The sequence below is a fragment of the Falco naumanni genome, chromosome 8 (assembly GCF_017639655.2).
Source record: "Falco naumanni isolate bFalNau1 chromosome 8, bFalNau1.pat, whole genome shotgun sequence".
Taxonomy (NCBI): Eukaryota; Metazoa; Chordata; class Aves; order Falconiformes; family Falconidae; genus Falco; species Falco naumanni.
This window is the reverse complement of record NC_054061.1, coordinates 57247999-57272467: the sequence shown is the minus strand read 5'-3', so window position 1 is coordinate 57272467 and position 24469 is coordinate 57247999. Positions and strand designations below refer to the sequence as shown.

Sequence of the window (24469 nt, the reverse complement as noted above, 5' to 3'; positions counted from 1 at the left end):
TGATGCATTGTGCAGGGAAAGAGGTTCCTCTAGAGGATGTCTTGGGAGGGGACCCTCTGTGTCCTCTCTGAGCTCTGGAAGAGCCTGTCTTACTCTGTTGGCCATCAGGATCCAGCCTTAAGTGCTGAAGGCTGAGACAGATGAGCAGTTTCCATGATCCCTCCCCCATAATTGCTCATCCTTGTGTTTAGGCTCTAGGAACATTACGTCCAGTATGTGGTGACTCAGTTTCCATCTGGAGCGTCCCAGAATGAGTTAGGTTTAATTGACAGGGTTGCATCAATGAAGCAACAACTTATGCACAACGAATTAATTTAGTTACAGCAAGAGCTCAGGGGTTAATCGTGGCCCACCTAGAGCTGAAGGAACAATACAAGCCAAGCGCCTGCTTGTCCATGCCTTCCACATTGCACGTGCGTCACTTCTGCGTGGAAGTGAGTGTGAAACTTCTTTTTTTTTTTTTCTCTCCTCCTGGTTCAGCTTCTCGTGCTATAAATAGACCGGTGAAGTGTGAGAGAAAAATGAATAACAAGAGGCTGTAGTTTTTTAGGTGCCTGTGGCAGGATGTTTTCTTGATTATCCTGTTTCTTGTAAACACGGAGATGGCTTTTGTAGCCCAGATGTAGAGGCAGCCTGGGTTCATTGTTCGAACACCTGCTGCCCTTTCAAATGGACCTAATGCAGCCCATTGATAAAATTCAGACTCAGTAAACCTGCAGCACCAGGCTGAGCTCCTGTAGATAGCTAAAAAAAAAAAAAATCCTTGAGGATCTGACATCCGCCCTGGTTTTTATTTTTTTTTCTCTCCTCTATTATATTTGATAGGGAGGGGAAGGGAAGCTTAGGATTATTTTTTTCCCCTGCTCTTGTTCTCACAATAGCAATAAAAACAATACTCCCTGGCTTCAAGGTGGTGAATGGTGAGAAATAACAACAAATCGCTTTGCAAACATGCAGCCAAATTTATGAATGAAACTGGTGGCTGCAATTTCATTTCCAGGCCTGCCTCTGCTTTTGGTATGGTGAAATGAAGTAAAAAGGTCAGAGGAGAAGTAGCTCAGAATTATTGTGGGGTTGTAGCTGGGAGTGAGCACAGGGAAAGATTTTGTCTGAGTTGGAGAGGGGTCGTGCAGGGGGTTTCTGCTTCCTGCATCAAGATTAAAGCGGGAAGCAGGTGAATTTGCTCAGTTAAACAGGCTTTGCAGAATTTCCTTTATCTGACACTAGTGTATGGTGGTGTAGCACCTTTGAGACTGCAGTTACAGCTCTTCCCAAGTTGGCTACGTGGGGTAAATGAAGTCAGGTAGACCCTTGCTGGAACAAAACTGCTTTACAAAGTGTACAATAATGCCACCGGCCCTTGGAAGAAAGGAGTAAGATTTAGACCAAAGGCACTGAGTACACTTGTTTCTGCAAGCACAGGCCAGTTATGCGCTTTCTATGCACCTGAGTGTTTCTTTGGTTGGAACTTGAGGTCTAAACCCTGCTTTTTGGGGAAAGGAGACCCTCCCAGGCTCTGGAGCAAGACATCAGATTGTTGAGGTAGTCAGTCAGGGCAACAGGTGATTTAGCAGCCTCTTCTCAGGTAGGAGAATTGTTTTCCATGGTGTTGTTCAGAGCAGGAGAGATTTTTTTTTTGTGTTGAGGTCTCTTGCATACTTCCCTGCCCCTCATGCGTCCCCCACCTGTGCCGTTGGCTGCATGAGCAGAGGAGACATGCTGCGATTTATTTACTGCTGCTTTGAGCAGGACCAAGTGGCCTCCAAAGGTCCCTTCCAACCTAAACGACTGTATATTTATCTTGCCGAGCGAGTCAGATGCCAACAGCGAGTCCTTTACAAAGACACTTAATAGATCGAAGGCTTTCTCCCCCCGCCTCTGAAAATGAGATCTGGGACTATAAAGGAAGCAGTCCAGCCCCAATATAATCGTTTTGTCTGAGACAGGTGAAATCGGGTGGCCTGCGTATGCTGTGGCTTCAGCCTGCTTGCCCAGATGTGAACAGCCCCTTGGCAGCCCCAGATGTTGTGCAGAGCAGAGGGCAGGGTTTGAAGGACTCCTTGCTCCAAGCTGCCTACATGTCCTCCTGCACACCCCACGAGTGGGTACCAGGGAGGGAAGCACCTAAGGATAAACATTCGTGCAAACTGTCCTCTGCATCTGCCTTTAATTAAGCCACACTCACAAATTGCAGAGCAGGGTGTTGGCGCGTGTCGATGTCTGCCTGCGAGAGGAGCATGCGCTGTCTCTGGACTGCAGAGTGAGCAGCACGTGGTGTGTGTGCCGTTATCTGGCTGCAGGAGGGTGCCACCAAGTAGGCACCGTGGGCAGGAGAGCTGGCAGAAGCCAGCCGTTGCTGGAGCACAGGATGCACGGGGACACTCCAGGGCTGAAGGTGGGAGGAATTTGGCTCTTAAATCCGATTATATTTGCACACTGAAGTCTTTTGTACTCGCTTCAGAACATGTCTTGGTCAGTGCAAAGTCCTGCGTGTGCAGCCTTTCCTTTTTATCCAGTGTTTTCAACTTTCTGTTTAATGGCTGTGTTTAAGAGCAAGATAGCAAGGAATTGGAAAGTAGTTAATGTCCTCAGCTTTCTTATGCATGTGCTTTCTGAGAAAGATGCCTGTTTGCTGATATCATCTCATATGGCTCAATGTCAGAGCTTTGCTACGTTTACCAAAAAAGCTGAACTAGCCACGTGAAATGCTTACAGGAACTTTTCTAGCTTGCATAGGGAGGTGTCCTTGATGACCTTTCACAGTAATTACAGCAGTTAGGAGATGTTTGCCCCAGGCTAAACCTCTCTCTAGGTCTTCAGCATTGTGTTCGTAGTAGTTTTGGATTTTCCCTTCCACGTTATTCTGCAAAACAGCATTGTGGCCACGAATACTTTCCTTTTCCCCCGAAATCTATCAGTTGCTGTTGGGAGACAGTGAAAGCTGCTGATAATTTCACAAACAAACAATATGCTTTTGAGGAAGTGTTTGTATTTTCTATTTATGTTTTGCTTTTAGACCCTGCCTTCTAGAAACTCTTTTTGCCTAAGAAAAACAAGACATAATCAGACTAGTATTTCTTTTAAAACGGGTCAAAGATGAAGGATGAACATGCGTGAGCGGCAAGTTTCCTTTCAAGCTATTCTGAGCAAAACTGAAGCCTTTTTGAAGTGGTTGACTGCAATTGTAGTTTGCCTTGCTTCCTGCTCATGCTTTCGGCAGTTCATTTCTTGGGCCCACCTCCTGGCATGTTGTGTGTGGTTACAAGCAGTGGGGGAAGTCGGAGGACCAACAAAATGTGAGTGGGCTTTAAAATCTTACTTCTGTATTTTTCTGTTTAGAATGCGCTTAATGAGACATTGCATTTTGTTCTGTCCTATCATCAAGGCACAAAAAATCCCCCAGCATCAGCACCGATGGAGGCAGGGAGGGGTGTGAAAGAATTTCAGATAGGAGATTTCATGCTGGATGAGTGTCCAGTTAGGGGTCCAGGCTGCGGGCAGTGTAAAAATAGCTTTGTTTAGTCTGCAGATGGTATCTGGTGGTTGCTTTTAGCATGGGCCCTGGGCGCTGAGCTGGGAAGCAGGGTGTCCTCCTTCTCAAACTGGTGTGATTTACAGTGTTGGGATATAGCTTTAGCACAGTTACAGGATCAATGGAGCCAAAGCAGAGGGAAACGTGTATTGGAGAACTTGTCTCAGTGCCAGAGGGTGACATGCAGAGCTGCTCCTTCCCCTCACCCATGCTTGCAGGGACGTTTCTCTTGACGTCCTTCCTTCCTGCCAGGTCCTTCCTTCCTGCCACCCTCTGCGATACCTGGACCGTTTGCCACCCCATGGTTGTGTTGATGGAGCTGTCTGCAGGACATCGGGTGAGGATGAAGGAAAATTAAGATGGCTTTGAAGCCACCGGGGCACTGCTGGATGGTTAGAACGTAGTGAGTGATGAAGGCTGAAGACATAGCTGCCCCACCAGCTGTTTGGCTGCATCTGTGAGAGCAGGAAGCACCTATGGAGCCCCTCCTGGTGTAATTTCTTTAATAAATAAGATGTGTTGTCAGAGCAGGACTCTGCCAGCTCAGTGAAAAGCTGTGACTTGCAGCAAGGCTGTGGCTTTGTGTCACCACGGTCAGCCACCTCTTCCAGTGGCGCAGACTAATTCGTTGCCTTTGGTGCCATCAGTTTACACCAGCAAAGGAGCTGAATGCCTGAATTTTGCTTGGTGACTGTTTCGGAGCGAGATGCCATTGTCTCTGCTCAGTCAGTGTGCGTGTTAACGTATCTGTTAATTATGTTACTGTAATCTGGCACTAGGCTCTTGCAAAGGCCACCTCCTGCTGTTGAAGGTGGTGATGAACCATGCAAAACTCACTGGATGGTGAAGATCTATCAGCTCTCTGATGTCCTCATGTGTGTGTGTAGTCACGTTTGTGCTGGTGGTCTCATACTAGGCTCACATTGCCTTGCTGCATGGCTGCAGCTGGGAAATGTACCTTCTGACAAGGCTCCTTGTGCAGGTCCTCACCCTCCCACATCAGAGTGCCTTGGTCCTTGGCTTGTGTAGCATGTGGACAGGCTGTGGACCATCTCATTCCTGCACTGCTGGGGAGGAGGCCCCATAACAAGAGAAGAGGATACCACAAATGGCAAATGTGTAAATCTTGGGTGCTGCATCACAGAGAAGGGAGACTGGGCTGAGGTGGTTGTGCCTCCCTCTTGATGTGTGAAATGCGGGTTTGTCTCAGCAGCATGGGTTTCTGGCTCTTTTGAGCTATAGCTTGGTTAGATGTGGTTCCTTCACTGAATCACCTGTCTTCTGAGCAAGGTCCTGGGTTTAGTTAGAGCCTTAGTTCAGCTTTGAACCATTTAAACGCACTGATAAAGAGCAGCCTTGATGCTAGTTTTCCCATTGGTTTGTGGTGTTGTGTGCTGTTTCCATGCGGATGGTACCTCCAGGCTCCAGTGTTGGTGTGAGGGTCTCTCCCATCCCAGCACGAAAGGACCACTTGTGTCCTGAAAGCCTCACGCATTTAAGCGAACAGGCTTTGGCTCCAAAGTCGCAGGTAAATGAAGAGCATACGGTCCCTAAGGGGTGCAGCTTGTATTGCTAAAAATGCCTGGAAAACTGGATAGCAGTCTTTCCCTTTTACTAGTGCCTGGCCTGAGGAGGAGCAGGATTTAAGCACGTACTTAAATTTCAGCGTGTGTTTGAGTGTTGTCCTGAATGGAGACCCTCTCGAGCTTTTGCTGAAGTGCTGTTCTGAACAGTGGCCAGCAAGCTATGAAAGTCGCCTCTTGGTTGTTTCTACCCCATGAGCATATATGCTCATTGTGTATGCTGGCTGTTTACCGCAAGGAGAAAACCACTTTATTTAGTTGTAGCTGAGTAACTGAGAGCAGGCAGGTTAGGAGAGCTGCACATGAGCTGGGAGCGAGACATCTGACCTTGTCTCTTGTCCGCCTGGTTTCTATGATCCTGATTCTGCTCTAAATTAATTCTTTTGTTTAGCTGCTGGGTTGTTTTTTTTTTTCTTCCTTTTTGTTTTCGCATGAATGCTTGTCTCTATATTTAGGTCTGCTGGGGCGGGATGTTATGAATAATTGTTGATTGATATTATTAAACACTAACACGCTTGGCTGTGTTGCACTAATGATGGGGCTTTGGGGATATGCAAATCAATTAATTGCAGTGATTGCTGTAATAGCTGTTTTGGAGGATGCTGTTGAAGAACTCTCGAGAGGGCGGACAAAGAGGGAGACATTTGGAAGCGGGAAGGAAAAAGGGTGCTTGAGAGCCACTGGAGGTGGCTCATTGAAGCTGTTGATTTGTAAAGTTGGGTTTGTTTTGCTCTCCAAAAACCACTCAAGCCAAATCCTCTCTTGCTTTGTTTCAGAGTTACCCCAGGGTGGCTACTCCTGGACTTTTCCCAGGTCCCTTTCTGCTGAGATGGACCTGAAGAAGCTCACAAATGAGATAGAGCCTTTTCCAGGTAACCTTTTGGCTTAGAAATCTGGGAGACCTCTTTGGAAAACACCTGAGGAAAAAAAGGTATTTCCAATACCAGACCTCTGTATCACCTCGCACTGAACGGTTTTGGTTTGCCAGCTGATTCTCACTCATGAAAAAGCACTTTTTTCCCCTTCTGCAGCAACATTGTGGGGCCTCACAGTGGGCACAGAAGTGACGTGAGATGTCTCAGGAACCATTGTGGGGAGGTTGTGAAGGGAATGGGTTTTCGGCTATTGTGAGGATGGGGAGGAAAAAGGCTCTTCTGGCTTCTTCCCCATCCTATACGTGCTCTCCCTGCCTTTGTGTATGATTGTGTATTCTTTTGTCTGGGTTTCCATATGCAATGTGCTTTAGTCTCCACGCTCTGGGCTGAGTGTTCAATGTGGTGCACAGATGGTGCTCCCAGAAATCCCGTTATTTGCTAATGGGATTTCGTGCAAAGCGTTTCCACTGTTCTTTTCAAAAGTCTGCATGTTTGTGTAAACATACCCAGACCCTCATCTTGCTGAGACTCCCTCTCCTGTGCAGCGAAGAACATGGCTTTATTTTTTATTTATCTGTTTTTTTAATCCCCGAGAAGGATGTCAGGCCAACCTCTGTGGGATGTAGCCGTTGCAGGATCCAGGCAGTGCCGAGGTCGGTACCTTCGCGTTGCATGGTGAAAGAGGGTCAGTCCCTGCCGGCTCTGCCAGATGTCACAGACCTGCTAGGTGGCCTGGCCAGATCGGTTGGGGCACTCCGCTCTCATGCCCTTGCCTCCTTGCTGGTGGTCTTGTCCTTACGTTTTGCACTGAGGTATGGCTGAGATCTGCTTATCTATTTGGCAGCTTCCCCTCAGGTGCTGCAACATTTCTGTAATGAAATGCTCAGCTATTATGCAGCTATTCCCCTCTGTGCCCTCCATTCTCCAAGTACTGCTCAAAATCACGATATATATAGCAAAAGCCTAGAATATGCTGCTTTTATTACCGGAGGCCTTTCAGAATAGGTTAGACGTGCGCCTGATGGGGATCATACAGCGCTGACTTTTCCATGTTGTGCAGAGCTGGACTAGGTGACCTCCTGAGGTCTTTTCCAACCCTTATTTTTCCATTGCTTGGTGACGTTTTGCTGCTGGTGTTGAAATCTGTAAGTGGAGCTTTGTTTTGCGTCATGCTCACTGGAGGGAGGTCAGGGCTCAGCAGCCACCGTGACTAACAGACAGTTACAGGCTGTGTGTCAGGAAGTTCCCTGGTCGTCTGCGTGCTTGTGTGCTCCTCATCCTGCAAAATGCGCTTCTCCTAAATGCTTCTCAGGCTCTCCTGCGATGGGAAGGTGAGTCATATGAGGGCAGAGGTTCTCCTTTAGCTGGCCAAGGGCTCCAGGTGGTTCCTCTGGAGCTGACCTTAACTAGAAAAATCTTATCGCAACTGCGGTTCAGAGAGTACAGGCAGCCCAAGGCAGGCAACCTGCCAAGGGCTGTTCCCGTTGTGGTGCGGTGCCGCTGAGTTGGCTGGTTCTGGACTGGGGCTGGTGATGGCTTGCTGGCCAGGCAAAGGAGAACCAGCTGCGGGATACTGCTACACGCAGATAGAGGGTTGACACTTCCAGCCCTATTGTGCTTCTCTGAACATCCAAGACTGTATTGTCCTCTAGAGTGGGGTCCCAGCCTCAGAAAACCCTCACCTCCAGCTGAACGCCTGTGCCAGGGTCCTGGGGGAGGTGTGCAAGCAAAATAAGACTTGCGGTCACCTCCCCAGCACCAGCATCTGTCTCTTTTTTTTAATCTGGACATCACTGCACCTGTTAAGCAGCATGGCCGGCTTGGTATCAGTCTATCTGTAGTCGGTTTGTGACCACTTTGCCCAAAATGTAGGAGCCACAGGGCATTCTGGAACACAGCCCTCTGTGTCTTGTACCCCTCTTCCAGCAGCAGAGTATGGGAAATAACATTTTTTTAGAACCGCAAAAGACGGCAGAGAACCTGCACAGATGCTTGATTTTCAGCAGTGCCCCACTGTGATCTGATGCTCTCTGTGGGGCAAGATCGCTATGGGAAAACAGCTCTTCAGAGGTGTTGACTTTCTGTACCTATCGTGAAATACCTCCCTGGTGGCTTGTGTTTTTGTAGCCCCTCAGTGTTGCTGATTTTATCGCCCTTGTGATAAGGGTGATTAGATCTGATTTGTTTGAATTGCAGCCTGACGGCTTTCAGCTCTACAGACACAACACCGCACAGTGCAGCGCTGGGTCCGCACCTTGGGGGAAGTGAGGAGGGGAGAGCCTTTCTCCTCCTCTGATAATAGTTAGCAGATGTGATACGGTTACCAGGTCAAGGATCTGAAAGCATCAAGCAGCGGGAAAAAAGCTGTGCTCGAATGGCTCTTTAAAGCTGTAAAGGGGAGGATGTGGCAGAGGCTGAATCATCCCGCGCTCAGCAGCAGGTCTGAGCGCTGCTCGGTGAGGTTTCACAAGCTCTGGCATAGTTAAGTAGTCCTGGTTTGGTGGTTTGGCCCCAGGAGCTATTTCTTTAGGTCTGCATTACCCATGTCTTCCTAAAAATCAAGTCTGCCCATGGCTTGTTTATTTTTTGGGAGCCGTGTGCAGTCACTTTGCTAATGTGCCTTGTTTTTCTGGAGATGTGGTGCCCCCCCCCCCCCTTTTTTTTTTTTCCTTTCCCTTTTTAGAGGCTCCTGGGCCACTACAAAGACTTTCCCCCTCTAACCAGGTTTTGTCCGAGGTTGGTGACCTGCTGTGAGCCAGACCATGATGCACACAATATTAAAACCTGGCTCTTCGATGTTATTGGGAGTGTTGTTTTTTTTCCCTAAAGCCCTTGCAGTAGCTTTCCAGGGTAGTTAAAAAAATCTGGGGCAGGTCAGGCTGCAGGTTATTACTGTATCCTTGTGCCTTCGTCCTTTGATCTAGTGGCTGAAAATCTGAAATAAGACACGATTCAGCTGTGGGTTTGGTGCCGTTTCAGGCTCTGGGAGGAGGCTGAGTTCTGCCTGTAGGTGCATCTTTTCTGCAGGGCCTGGCCAGGTGCATCCCCGGGTCTTGCCCTCCTCATTCCCCCAGTGCCCTCTGCCAGGTGATTTAGATCACAGTAGCAGATCCTTGTAGGATTGCTATTTAGCAAACAGACCGCTTTAACTTTGGCTAGTGGTCTCAGGGAAAGCAGTATGCTTTAAAAGCCGTGTTGCAGTCCTGATCTCTATACAGCCCTTGGAAAAAGAGCTTCTCAGGTTTTGGCCAAATGTGGTTGTCAGAAGGTAAGTGGTCACTCCTAGCATGAGGCTGGAGAGCTGCAGGAGTTTTAAGGAGAGAACTGAGTGTGCCTACAGCATCCCAACAAAGAACAAAATATTTAAAAGTGGAGGGAAGGGTCTTGAGGAGCTGCTGTGGGTAAGAGAGGGCTGAGCTTTACCTGAAGGTGGATGAGTTGCATCTTTGAGGGTTTCTGTGGAGAGGAGGTATGGGACTGCAAGGGAGGATGTGGCAGCTTCATCTTAGGATGGAGGTGTGTGTTGGGGAGGAACAGCTCAACCTAGGCTGTCTTTTCATTACTGCAGTGAGTGGCTCTTGCATGCTCCAGTGGTAGCTTCATTGCAAAAATTTTGTTCCTTTCTCATTCCTCTCCTTCCCCCACCTACTCCTCTCACCTTCAACAAGGTGTCCTCCAAGTTAACTTTAGGACAAGAGAAGGAAATTTTGTGTGTTTAACTTAATGGCTGGTTTCAGTACATGCTGTGTGAATGCAAAACCAGGGGTTGCAAGTGCAGCCAAGAAAATACCGTGGGGACACAAGTGTGTGTACGCGTGGGAGAGGCTATAAATAGCATATAGATATCCATTATATTACGTTGTAGTTTGCTTTTCTCTTATGCTGGTGGATATTTTCTGGAAGTGTGGATGGCAAGCCCTTCTGTGTGATATTTGCCAATATTGAGAGCACTTGTGAACTTTTATGCCACTGCTATTTGCTGCCCAATGGACATGGGAAGAAAACTGCAACGCTTCCAGTGCGCTTGCTCTCTCCCACCTCCCCCTACATCTTCTTCCCCAGCTGATTTGACCAGGTCACTCCCTATCTTTGATTCTTTCCTCTTATTTAAAGACCTCCTGTGGCTGCATTGTCTGGAAAAGCTCTAGTAGAGGCTTCAGAGCCGTACTTCCACCTAACTAGAGAACACGCTCTCATTAACAGCCCTCGAGGAGGGTGAATATCACTGCTACCTTCAAAGGAGAGCCGGAGGTGCAGAGCAAACTCCTGGCCCTCAGACGGATGGAGCTCTGCTGAAGACATCAGCAAGATCAAAACGTCAGCTGGTGAGAACAGAAGTGATGCAGGTATTCCTCTATGATGCAGGAGCTGCGGTGGCTTTGTGGTTCGTGGAGACATGAGGTGAACTGGCTTTAACTAGCTTTGGTACCGATAAAAGTGCAGCAGCCACCTGGGCAAATGGCCCAGCTACTTGCTTAGCCTCTCGGGAGGGTTTCAACGCACGTTCTGAACTCTGCCGCCGCTGTCAGCAGTGACTGCTAGTTATCTCAAAGTCAGCTTAGGACTGCCTGCACCATCTGCAGCTGCACCATCTGCAGAAGAGATGTACCCTCAGTTGCTGTCGAGTGAAACTGCACTGAAGCTTGGGAGCCAAAACCCTCTTCCCAGCTGCTCTCTGAACACCTTTGCCAGGCGCTCAGTCTCCTTCCTCAAAGTTGCACCTTGATGGATGAGCTCCAGATGGTTGAGTGGGAACCTTGCCAGGCATGGAGGGCTATCAGCAGCGTCATGGATGACTGTAGGCTTCCTGCTGGGAAGAATGTAAAGTTCTGTTGGCTTCTTATTTTAGTTCCCTAAAAGAGCACTCTCATAACTACTTTTGGCTTTCATTTTAGCCTAATGAGTTCTTCTCCCTTTTCCAGAAAGTCTGAGGCGAGTCAGTCCTAAGCTATCCACAGCATCTATTTGTCTGGTTCCCCCTGCTCTGGAAGCATATCAGATGAGTGGGGTGGGGTGGAGGTAGGTTGGACTTCAGCCATCCTTTGGCTCCTGCCACGAGCACGTAGACTTTTATCTTTTCAATGTTACCATTAAGGAGGAGGAAAAAAAAAAAAGGAAACAAACCGCAAACAACTGGATTAAAATAATAATCAAAGCCTCATGAAAGCACACAAAACCCCAGTAAATGCTCTGTTCTTTGAAACCTGAATCTTATCTCCCCCTGTCAAGGTTAATTGTTGCTGGGTTCAAACCATGGACAAGCTTTCATTATGACGGAAGATCTGAGCCATGGCTGGGCCAGGTTCATCTGCCGGGTGGTTTGTAGCAGGGTTGATTTTGGTCCAGTCTGTTAAGGAGGGAGTTTCATCAGTAACTGTGCATTTCATTATATTTGTGGATTTAAATCTGACCGTTAATGTTTTTTGAATGTTTTCTCCCAGGGTTATAATCTGTGGAGCTATTTTAAAGGTGGTCAATTCTCTTTCCGTATTGTGTTGAAGGCTACAACACGGCAGCGTGGTCAGATCTGGAGAGCTTAGGAACAACAGATAGAAAGTTCCCTAACAAAAAAGACCCCTTATAGTTTGTGTGATGGGGAACAGTCAGTCTGCTCTTGGAAAGAAGTCCTCCTTATTTCTCAGTCAATTAATCTAGTAGGAGCCAAAGAGTGCTTTTATTTAGTTTTTTTTTTTTCTTTTGGACCATTGCAGAGTTGCTGTTGCAGCCTAACCTGTGTGTTCAGAATCCCAGCTCTTCTAGTCATGTGTTTTGCTCCTGCAGCTCATGTGCTTTTGAAGGGGTGCTTGGAGAAGGGCTATTTAGTATTTTTTCATTGTTAATGCTCTTAACTACATTACAGTATTAAAAATGCATTAATGAAATGGGCTTAATGAGTATTGGAAATAGTTTTATGCCCCCTTGAGCCAGGAAATATAAATATATGTATACTAAATGACAGTACCCTCCTGCCCCTCCCCAGAGTCATATTTTCAACTGGCAAAGTTAATTTGGGAGACAGTATTTCACATGCAAATAAGTTGGGATTATGGTTCTGCTTGGGTAAATCACAGAAACTATTCAATGCCTCATTTGACTCAACCTTAAAAGGGGGTTATCGGTGTTCTCGTCACCTCTGTGCTGTCTCCTGAGATCCTCAAGCACAAAAGGAGGCTGAGGAGATATTAGAAGAAAAGAAAATGAACTTATTTTCTCATTTTCAGCCATTTTTATGAGGTGGGTAAGAGAATTGCTGGAATCTTTCCTGGTGTTTGTTAATGGGGAAAAGCTTGTTTTGGAAACAACAGGTGGTGTTTTTTCTTCTTTTTTTTTTTTTTTGTTTGTTTGTTTAGGAATTTTCATGACTTTTATTAAACTTCGCAAGTCTTTAATTCCAGACAAAAGTCACTAATTCCTATCTGAACTCCTTTCCCAGAATTGCATAGTAACTTTGCAAAGCATCTTCGAAAGCACTGAGTTTACAGAGCCAAGCCTTTGGTGGTTCATGGGTTCGGCTAGTGCAAAGCAATGGAGCCACAGAGCTATGGGACGTGTAGCTGCCGATGCTGATGCCTCAAAGAAGCCTGTGTGGGGCAAAAGAGCCCAGGGTGATGCAGGACTGGGCAGGCAGGATTCTTCCTTTGCTACAGAGGTGTTGTTTTGACACGAGGAACCCTCAAACATGGCTAATGTGGCCAGTTGTGACTTGACACGGTTGCTCAGCATTACATCTCTGTCTTTTCCTCCAGCCCACTTCTTCCCTGGGGCCTGTTTTCATTTCTTTGCTAATTCAAGCATGTCTAATGTTAGCATGAGGAATTTTTGTAGGGTGCAAATAGGTCAGGGAGATCTGACTGAGACTGTATTTTACAGGTGACATTCATATATACAGGTGAGTGAGTAGGACAACCGAAAGGTCATGGAGATGGGACCTGTGAGAAATGTTGTATACAATGGGGAGGTCTGGGAAAGCAAAATGCATAAGAATAACTTGCAGCAGTGGGTGAAATGAGGTTAAACCGCTTGCAAATGGGTGCAGTCCATGGGAATTTGTATTACTTTTTGCTGTCAGAGAACTAGAAGCGCCGGCTCCCTGTCTGCAGGCACCAGCCTTTGGCACCAGGCACCATCACCTGCTGTCCTTGATCAGGACAGAAGTGCTTGCGATAAGCAGGCATCCCTCACTGGCATGTGGAAAGAAGAGTGAACTTGCCTTGCAAATGCTTTCCTCAAAGACAACTTCAGTCGGTGCAATGGGGCTTAGCCTATTTGCTCTTGGTGTGAATTACAGAAACCAGACCTCTTGTTTTCATATGGACTATATCCACTAGCAACCAGCTGGTGCTGGTATGTGATATCAGCTGGGAACTTGGGCAGGAAGCTTTGATTTATTTTTTTATTTTTATTTTTAAAATTTCCACCACCTTCTCAGGCTTGCTCCCCACACCCTGCTTCGTCTGTCTGGTTCACCCACTTACATGTGCCCCAGCAGTATGCTGTGGGTAGGTGTGAGCTTGCTTGGCAAGGGTACCTATGCAGTGCCAAGCTATAGGAACTTCCCTGATGTGTCTCACTTTGGGCAGTTTGAACTCAGCATCATTTCTATGAAGCTGAAGAAAAAGGCTGCATATCTCTGGAACAGCTGTTTTTTTGTTTTTCCTTTTTTTTTTTTTTTCTTTCCCCCCCCCCCCAGTCCAATGCATTTGCATGGCTGAAAATGGATAGATGTACAATTTATTAAAAATGATGCTTAGAAAGTTAAGTGCTGTAGCTTTTAAGTTTCTAGTGTGTGTATGAAAACATAAATGCCATGTTACCTCTGTTAATGGATAGTATTTACTTTAGGTACAGCAGAAATCTGATGTTGACCTTCAAATTAAGTAAACCTCCGTTTATGCAAACCCTAAGTGCCTTTGTTTCTAGGTCTCTTCACGGTACGTTTAGGCTCCGTGTCTGTGTTGGAGACTTAAAGCTCAGCAGCCTGAGCCTGGATCTAGCAGGAAGGGATCTAAATGCTAGTCTGACTTTTAGGATGTATTGAAGGCTGGTGCCATAGAGGGGTGTGAAAAGCCTTTCATGTGGCCAGAGGAGGACCCTCCAGAGACAGTCAGAGGCCAGCCTTGGTGAAGGAAACTGCAGGAGCGAGGTGAAGACAGGAATCCAGACCGTTAGAGGCACAAGATAAGGTTTCACTTCTGGGGGCTGGTTCCTTTGCTCTAAAGCAAACAAAAACTTGGTTTTGACTTTGCTCATTTGTTTTTTCATTTTGTGGAAATGCACTGCTTTATCAAGTGGTGCAAGAAGCCTCCAAAAACTTGGTTTGCAATAGGACACTCGAGCAATTTCTTCTCTTTTCAAAAGATTTCCATGCATCGGATCTGTCAGCTGAGGATGGACAGCTGGATCCTCTTACAGCTTTAGCAGTTGAGGCACTTGGTGTCACCAACGGCATCACCCTTGCAATATGTTTTGCATGGTGCTCATCACTTTACCCAGCAGCGGTGGCATGAGAAAGCTGTTTCACATGTATGTTTGCTGGATCAAAACCACAGTACTTGGCATTTTGCAGGATGGGGATGCTGCTCTCCCTGGTCTTTAGTTTATTAGCAGTCTCAGAGTAATGCAGTTTAAAGGAGAGGTGGCACCTATCTCTGGCACCAGGACCGTTTTGCTTTCTAAGCTTTGTATCCAGCTCAGTGTGACTGCCTTACAGCAAGGATCATTAGCAGATAATTGCCCCCTTCCGAAATCAGGTGAAGCCTTTGGACTTGCCTTTGATTTCTCCAGTGTCAAATGAGTACTGTAAGGCTCTCCCTCCTGTCCAGAGGTGATTAGTTCCCAAGGATCTCTAGATGAGATAATTTTCACAGTTGCTTTTAACCTGTCTTTTTTTTTTTTTTTTTCCCCTAGCACTTGATGCTGTATTAGGGTGGATGCACCATTTTCAGAAGAGAGGAAAGCAATTGCTCTCTACTTGCACAAGCAGATCTGCTCTGTCTTACCCTTTTGCAGTATTCTAGTGCTGGTATTTGCTGGTATTATATTAACTATTAAATTACATTAACTAGAACTGGTAATAATAAAACCAAATAAACAGCCAAAAGTTAGCCCAGCCCAAGAAAAGAGGAAAAAACCCCAACCTGAACCAAAAGTTCCAGAAGACATTCACATCTCCCCACCCCTCCCAGTGTTCAAGACGTCACAAAAACCTTCTGTGTATTGTGAGCTCTGGAAAAGCACGTTAGCAAATAAGCACTGCTGCTGTCAGAACATGCCTGGACTTGCATCCAGATGCCACAGGTGATGGTCCCGAGGAGTCTGCCGTCGGTTCTCCGATGTGGAAGCCTCCCTGCAGCCATCTTCCCTTCCTGGAATCAAGAGGCACATTCCTGCTTAAGCACATCGAATTAATACCACACCTCATCCCCATCTTCTCTGCCAGGCAAAACCCACCCCGAAGTGATAGGCATTAGCATAAGCAAAGCTAAATCACTAACTTATCTCCAGCGTAGGTATAATTGATTTCATCAAATAAAATTTGTGTAATGTAGCTTTCCCTGAACTTCCAGAGCTTTAACTTAATTATAGTTCAGCCAAGAATCAGTTTCTTATTTTCTTTCTTGTTTTATGACAATTTCTGCTTGTTTGTGAGGGCCAGAAAGAATGGAGATTTTATTAATGTTGATATCCTCTGGCATTTCATAACCAGACTGAAAACGAAAGGAGAAATTTGCAGATATTTTTTGGATCAGCTACAGTAGGGAAATGTCTGGGTCAAAATAGTTGTACAGTAATGAAGAGCTTTACCCCTGCATAAAGCTAAATACAGTTTTTATCTGTAAATGTTTGTTTTAGTTCTTTATGTAGTTTCCCCTGAACACAGTTAGGGAAGAAATGGATTAAGACTAGCTTTTTTTATGATGTCTCCATTTCAGAGACACAATAAAAATTTAAAGCACAGTAAGAAGTTAAAACCTCAGCCCTCTTTTGCTGAGTGAAGATGTTTAGGAAATGTTTTGGATAAAACCTCTGCAGTATTTGAAGCTGAAAGATATTTAGCTTTTCTTTGTTTTCAGTTTAGAATAAATGCTGTATCCAAGAGGAAAAAAGAAGGATTGGACCACATTTTCTGGGATGCCTGGGTAGCTGGAGCAGTGATGGATGGATGGTCCAGGTGAACAGCTGTTGCATTGGCATATTCCCCGTGAAAATATATGCTGTAGGACTCCAGCCCATCTAAAATGCAACGTCTAACTTTTTCTCTAGATGGAACTGTTCTCTTTCTGGGTGTTTTTTTTAGGAGCAGCTTGGATCTATCCAGTGGGTATGTCAGCTGCAAGTTTGGAAAGCTTTATGAGGCTGATTCTCTCAGAAAACCTCTATTCTACTCCATCTCTCAATTTGTTGCTGTTTTTCATGACTGGAGCAAATACAAGATATGTTTTGGCCAGATAATAAATCTTAGGCTTTTCAGAGGAAGATGCTAAGGGGAGTGGTGAAATGAGAACTAGCGTCTCCTCTCCCTAATCTTGTCAGCCTTGGGATTTTGGCACTGGCTGAGTAAGTGGTGGCTGCTTAAATGGAAGCATTATCTCCATTCAGATGGTAAGTCTTGCTGGGGCACCAGTTCCTATCCAGGTAGGCTGAACATGCTAGGTGCAGCAGCCTGGGCTCAGTAGGGTTTATTTAAAGCAGTCGTAGCATTGCAGGCTTTTTATTTTGGGGATGTCTGATGCTTGTACTGCAAGCTGAAAGATTGCACAGATCAGGGATGGTCAAAAACAGAAGGAGCAGGAAAATTGAGGGCACTATCCAGAGCCTCAGATTTTCCTTATACACCATCCACCTTGTTCTTGAGCTGACCTCCAGCCTGCATGCTGCAGAACTTTACCAGAGATGCTTCTCCTTACCCACTTTGCTTACACAGCTGTTTTTTAAGTATGCTCTTGAAAAACATACATTCAGTACAAATATTATCCCTATACATCCTCCCCTTGTTATTTCTTGCACGCAGTATCAGCGGTTTGCAGTGTGTGCCTCGAATCCCATAAGACACTAGAGCTACCCTGAGAAATATTGCCTACACACACACACACACACACACACAAAATATATATAAAATATCCTTCACCAGGCCAGCTCAGAGGAAAAAGCACATGTTGACTGAAAGGTACGGTGTCCCTGGGATGGGCTGTGTTTAGCTGGGTTGTAAAAAGGCGATGGATCCTGAGAGACGTGTTGGACTGTGGGGAGAAATGGTGAGGTGTGAGCTGCTGGCTTTGTGCAGCTCATTATGCTCCTGGTGCCGATTTCTAAATGGAGTCCTGTCGCTGAGAGAGACCAGGTTTGCTTTTACTAAAAACATAGGGGTGGGTTTTTTATTTTTCTTGTGCTGAGGCATGTAACTTTAGATGGCCATCTCTGTACCTGGTCACCTCTGAGATTTTTTTTCCACTGACATTCACCTTGGCGAGCTACAAAGAGGTAAAAACTACAGTGGCTTGCCGTGTCTTGACTAGCGTCTTGCTTTGATATAAATCCTCAGGGTAAAAAAAACCCACCTTGTGCAGTGAAAGCAAAGGTTGAAATGGCTTTCATGAGGCAGGCTTAGTTCCTCTGGAGGACTGACATCCCCATTTTTGAGGCCTAATTGCATGAAGTCTCCTGTGATAATTTCTTAGACAGGGATGAAAAGTGGCTTGAGCCAGCCTCCAGCATTGAGGGGTACAAGCCCAGCAGGGTGGCATAGCGTCTTGATGGGGCAACAAAGAGATCCAAAGACCTGGACAAGAGTGATCCTGTCGGATGTGGTTAAAGCCTTTTTTTTGTCCATTGCTAACGCAGATTCCTCAGGTTGATCAATGTTAAAATGCTTCACTTAAAGGTGCATTTCCCTTGCAACTTGCAATGATGTTTTCATGATAAAGCAATGCTCTTGTATTGAGTTGTGGGGTCTGAGTGGAGGCAGTGCTTGTAAGAGTCATCAGTCTGACACCAGGCTGATGTTGTCAGCTCAGCCACGCAGGGCTATTGCAAATACCCATCAGCAGCACCTGCCTTTGTGCTAGCCTGGAGGGACGGGAGTCCAGGCTCCCTGATGCTACCCAGATCTGCAGCAGTAACCTGGAGGAGATGTGCTGTTGGCTCCCCTCCTTCGCTCCATATTGCAGCATCAACCGGTGCTGTGCTTCCTGACCTGCACGTTATCCCATGCCGAGGGAGAACCATCTATGCCCGGGGCTGCTGACGTATCCCTTCATTCTTCGCTTTGCTGGTGATATAATGTCACGACCCCCTGGCTCAGCTTGTGGCAGCGTGTGGGGTATTGATTTCTGTTTCACAAAACGATAGCCTTCAAAGGATGGCTGGGCATAATGAGTTGGGCAGCTGCCAATAGCTCCGTGTGACCAAAAGCCTGTAACTCTCCATGTGTTAAAGCTTTCCTGTTCCTCAGTAGTTCAGATGGCTTTGTGTCTGTAAGAGCAGGCACGATTTCTCAGGTTCTTGGGGTGTGCCTACATCTTCTGAACCTTTTTTGAAGCTATTTCTGCATTTGATTTGACAGCCTAAAGCCTGCAGAAGGGAAGAACGTAGCTGGTTTGTAGGCTTGCAACCCCCACGTTTAACTTGGACATCATAGCCTGCTTATAAACCTTAAGTAAAAGCACTTTTGAAAGCCCTCTGCAGTATTGATTTATATTTTTCTGTAGCATCAGCATCACTGTAAAGGACAAGGGATTTTATAATGCAGTTGTAAATTATTCCTATAAGTATCTTAACTGCCTCATGGGAGTACATGATCACTCAAGATGCTTCATAATTTGTTTCTTTTCATGGTTTTCAGCTGTGCAATAAAACATTTGTAAATACCCAGGAATGAGGGTCCTTACAGATGGCACTGATGTGCACCAGGCTCACATGAAAACCCTTGTATCATCTACAGGAGGGAGAAAAGGAAGATGGGAATGAGTCTGAAAGTTTCCTGAACCTATGTGCCAAATGTGTGCCACTGAAGCTCCTGAAAAGGTTATAAAGGTGGTAATTTTGTTTCTTGAATCCTCTTTCAGGGACCCCCACTGGAATGTCCTCTTGCTGTGTTGTGGCTCATGCTCTGAAGCTAGCTGCTACCGTGGCTGGGTGAAAGTCTAGGCAAGTGCAAGCCAAGCTGTTAAGATTGCAAGCATCAGTGCTGCTCACATCCCCCAATTTGTGCTAATACATGTCCTGGTGATGTGGTACAGCTGAAAGATTTGATGGCCCTGCTGTCCTTCTGAAAAGCGGAGGGCTTTGTGGAGAAGACTGTCTTTGCTGAGTCCAACTGCTGCTGGTGGGACTCCTAGCTGGGGAAGCAAAGAGCAGCTCTGGTTTTACTGTGCAAGGCTCAGTGAGCAATTCCTTCTCTCTGTGGGTGCGATCAGTTGTATTTTCAAACTATACAGCTTTACAGTTGGTGATGAGTGTGTTTGTCCAAGTCTAACCTTGGGTGGCTTGGACAGACATAACTTGTATTCTCTTCAGCAGAGCCATGTTTTGACCCTTGGTAGTGTTTTGCCCTCTTTCTGATGGAGTATTTGACAGGCTGTCTCATGTTGAGCTGGTAGCATCAGATCCTAAGGATGTCAAAGGCAACTGTCCCAAAATGCGAGGTGTCAGGTGTAACTCAGAGAGGACCTCAATGACCAAGTGTATGCAGGGGATGAAAAGCCTCAGTTGCCTCTTGCTAGTCAGAGCAGGCATATGTCATCCCAAATAATTTTTGAGAGTGAGTAGATGGCTTTGTTTTACATTATTTGGGAGAAGCCCAGCAGGAAATATGCTGGAAGAGTGCTCTGTTGACTTCTAAAATGACAGGTGCCTGAAGCAACTTTACTGTGCAAGAGCCTCAAAGCTCAACAGCTCTGTGTAACAGCTCCCCAAGATATGAACATCTGAGGCTTTGAATGAGAGCATCTGATGTGCTGTTTTGTCTTCAGTTGTTTTTCTGGATTCCTACTTTGCTTTCCCAGTGTTCCTTATCATCTGTGTTGTGTAGCTTGTAACCATAATGACCTTGAAAACACTTGTAGCCACTTAACGTGGCTGCATTCCCCTGCTAAAATACTGTGTTAATCTGTGTGGATTTGTTATGGGGATGTAAATGCTGGTTGAAATCTTACAAGGGTGTGTTTTTCTTGAGTGGAAAGGCCAAGAGATTCCTGTTTAGTAAGTAAACACAGGGAAATAGTCTTTAGTTCTGCCTTGGTGTCAGGATGTCTAGCTAACTGTTCCTTCAGGCGCACTTAATGAACGCCAGCAAATTCTTGTAGGTAAGGCAGGGCATGGTGGTCCTTTGACAAAACAAATCTTGAGGGGTTGAGATATCATCAGCGTACCCCGTCTGCTTATATTAGCTGGTGCAGAACTAGTAGTGGTTGTATCGCTCAGGGCATAAAGTAAATACCAGTCACGGCAGAACATTGATCTCTGTAGCAAAGGAATTGTTCATGGCATGTTGACCTGCCCTGAACTCCTGGGCAATCACAAAGCGTTATTGATAGTTACAGCACAAAATGCAGCGAGCGGTACCTTTTGCTCTGTGCAAACATACTGTGCACACTTGGGAGACCAATTATGAGTCCCAGTGACTGCCCTAAATTCATTCTTGTTTTGCTTATGACCTCCCAGCACATCCTCGCTCGCACCAGAAGTTGTTCTGAAGTGACTGGTCATGGGCTCCAGATGTTTGACCCACTGTGGCTGGCTGTCCCAGCTACCCAAACACGTGCCTGTGCTAATAAATACTTCGTGCTCAAATCTTGAAGAATAAAACGTCTGTCTTGCAAAACCAGGAAAGCTCCCAAAGTGCATGTAATGCCTGCTTTGTAAGACCGATCATCCTTGATGTGTGGGCCTCTTGCCTTGAACAGTTAACGGCTCAGTGAAGATCTTGCAGACCTATTGGAAGTGCCTTTTGACCTTGCTTTCATCCATCTGACCATTAATAGCTCATTCGGGGATGCAGGGGATTTAGAGCAACGGGCAGAAATTGCAGCTGGCCTGGTGGCAGTCCTGCTGCTCTCAGCTTGGTCTCTTGGTGTCACGTAGTAATTCCTAAGGAACCCTCCCTTGCTGCTGGAGCCAGCTGTGGGTGTATGCTGATTACACCGCTGCGGTTGACATCAGCATCTTGACTCTCATCACTGCAGCCTGGCTCAAAAAACCAAATGTATCTTTGCTTTTTCGTGTCAAGAACATGATTAACTCCTCCTGTTTCTGTGAAAGAAACATGACGGGTCTGTGCAAGAAAAAAGCAATCTGCCTGGAGCAGCTGCCTCCGTTCTCCTCTGGCCGGACTGTGTTTCTCAAGATACAGGAGAGATGCCAATGAAGCAATGTCTCTCCTGGGAGAGAGCTGGATGAATCATGTTAACAGAGCTCCAGCAGAAAACTTCACCCACAAAGGGTGGGGAGTAATCGTTGATCTAGACCAAATGATCATTTAACCTTGCCTGAAAATGAAGACGTCCTTCCTTCAATTTTTTGGCCTTCTGAAAAACGGAAATATTTCCATGAAACCCAACTTTTTTTTTTTTTTTTTTTTTTTTTTTTTCTGCAGAAAACTTCTTTTCCTATCCAGGGCCTGCCCGCTGGAAAGCTTCCCTCCATCTCTATTGGTGGGCCAGGGAATTTTCCAGGACTACCCTGAAGTTTCCGTAAGGCAGCACAAGGCATTGTTGGGGTTTTTGTATGTTTATTTGTTTGCTTTTTTAAGAAAGCCAAGCAAAACAACTGTTGGCAATAACTTTGGTACCTGATTCATCCTTGTAAAATGCTCTATAAAGCGAGAAGGCATTTTCCAGAGCTATCTGCAACTTGCTTTTAAAACTGAATTTCCTCTAATACCACAAGCAGGAGTTAATAAATGGCTTCAGTCTTTGCTTCATTTTGGGTGCCTAATCAGTTCTCAATTTGTTTCAGATGAGACATTAAACTTATCCCATGACCCTGTAAATACAATCTGTCTTTCCATCCCTTAAATAGCCACCTTTTCCTTTCAAATGTTATTTTTTTTGTTCACCTTCCTGGCATCCAGTTTGAAGTAAGTATTTCAAACCTGGAGGAGCATGGTTCTCTGCTTTCCGCTCTCCTGGCTTCCATGAGGACAGTGAGAGCTCCACTGATTTACGCTGATAGACTTGAGATGAGTTCCAAATTTCTTTCTGGATTTTCACTTGGAAGCTGTTCCGGTGAACAACTTTTTGCCTGTTTAGAGAATGGAAAGGAGCGTTAGCAATCTGCTTTTTCTCTTCAACAAATGCCAGTAACGTCATGCTTGGGAAATAATTTTCTTTTTCTTTTCCACCTCGTGAACTCGGTGCAGCTGAAAGGTGATGGACCAGACCCTGGAAATGAAAGATCCGGCAGAGGAGGACAGGATGGGCCGTGCTGCTTCAAAGGGTGGAGCAGGGTGGCCTCTGGCTCCCCAGTAAATCACATGAAACACCACCCATCAAGTTCTGTCGATGACTTCACACTGGCTTGGGGATGGAACACCCTGCAAGGCATGATATTTTACTTGCATTTTTAAAGTTCTAGACACAGTCTCTGCTCCAGATCTGGTTGGTAGCATGTCAGCATGTACTGGGAAGGCTTGTAACCGAGCTCATAACTTTTTATGTTTTTGAGAAGGAATGCTTGGCTTTCACTGCTTCACTAGGGGTTTCTTTGTATGCTTTGAAATGTGACTATCTATGAGGCAGTACTGGGTTTTTTTCCACCCCTTTCTCCTTAGTGACTTCCCTTCCTTGTATTCCTTGTCCTGCTTCAGGTTTAATTGCACCACTGGTCAGGGGAGATGGAGTTGAAATGGCCACAACTTTAAGCTGAAGGCTGTTTTGCTGTATTAAAAGAACTGCTTAACTTCTCAGTCAGGGTTATGATATTAAACCAAATGATTCTCCCCCTCTTCCAATTAGTTTTATTGGTGCTAGCTGCCACACTGTGCAGAAAGGGCTTGGATACTTTGACAACAATGCACTGGATATCTGAGCAGAGAAGGGGCAGGAAAATGGATAAAAGACACCGCAGGTTTCATCATCACGGAGACCTTGGCTGATCGGTGGAAAATCTCCAGAACTGGTTTTCCTCATGTTTTTGTTGTTCTAGGTGGAACTGACTTTTAAAAAGAAGGGTTAAGTTGATCCTTACAATATGTGTCCCAAGGAGGACAGGGGTTGAGAAATACAGCTACTGTGATGATGGGTACTTTTTGTGAAGGGAAAATGTGTCCATTAAAAAATACTTGCACTTCCACCTGTATAACCCCTAGATCTGTCCTCTGCAGAGCATCCCCACTGTGCTGCAGGTTAGATGAGATGTGATTGTCCCAGAGCTCTCTGAGATAAACGGTGCTTGGACACCTACCACTGCAGGGAGACTGATCTGTGTCTTCTCTCATTCCTGATCTGGAGGAGAGACATGGGCTGGGGGTGTCTTTACTAGAAAGTGCCTGTTAGATGGCATTGGTTGGCTGTAAATATTCATGTGTGACTTGTTTTTTGAGCAAAAGTGTGAGCAGGGCTGTGGTACTGCTAATTGCAATTGAAAGTGTTAATTTTCACACGGTGGTGAAAGAAATCCCAATTTACGAAGATTTCACTTGAGCCAGGGGTGAAGTTCCTGACAGTTTTAAAGGGTGCAGATGTGAAATGCTGAGTTTGAATATTGAGTCCCTCTTAAAATACTTTATTTCGTCTGAAAGATTCCCAGGCTCTCTCAGCATGTTACTTTGTCAAACTCACCTTTTTTTTTCTTGGAGAGGTTGGAGTCTTGACTTATTATTCAACTTTCTATTGCAGCTTTGTTTAGTGGAGTTTATACATTCTTAGATCAAACATCCTACAATCTGACCAGGAATCATGCAACCACAGTGGGAGATGGGAAGAAGCAGCATAATTTATTCTATAAACAAAGGGACCATCTACATTAGAGCGCAAGTTGGTTAATAAAATGGGTTTTAGTGAAATAAAAAAAAATAAATATGCAGCTTTCCCTGAGCTGTGTTTAGAAATAGTTGCACTCATATGGGGAATGTGGCACTTATGTCTTATGGCAGAGACTTCTTTCATCTCCTGAAAGCAGCTACCCTGGTCAGTCATGTCTGGGTTGATGTGTCTGTGGTGAAGCTCCCACACTGTCCATGTTGGGGCTCCAGGGTACAGCCCCGTGCATCTCTGTGCTGCAATGAGCTGAGCTGCTCTGCTTCATCCCTGGCAAAGTGTAGAAGGTGTCTGTCCCTTTGCATGTTTGGGAGAAGGGGATGGTGGAAAGACTAGAGGGATTTGACCAGATACTTACTGCAAAATGGGGAGATAATGAATGCAAGCTGAAGGACTGAACTACATTTAATATTTATTGTGAGACGAACCAGCTGTTTCAGGCTGGAAACACGGGCAGGCTTGAGCTGAGGGTAGCTCTGAGGACACTTACAGGCATCTTAAAAG

The 24469-nt window shown here is 45.8% G+C and overlaps 1 protein-coding gene across 1 annotated transcript in view; it reads left to right on the top strand.

The window, feature by feature from the left end:
- Nucleotides 1–7296: 7296 nt before the first annotated feature.
- ACKR3 (atypical chemokine receptor 3) overlaps nt 7297–24469 on the top strand; it is a 33598-nt gene continuing 16425 nt past the window's right edge. The window contains exon 1 of the mRNA XM_040604408.1: nt 7297–7321. The gene's annotated coding sequence lies outside the window, so the exon portion shown is untranslated. The remainder of the gene's footprint in view (nt 7322–24469) is intronic.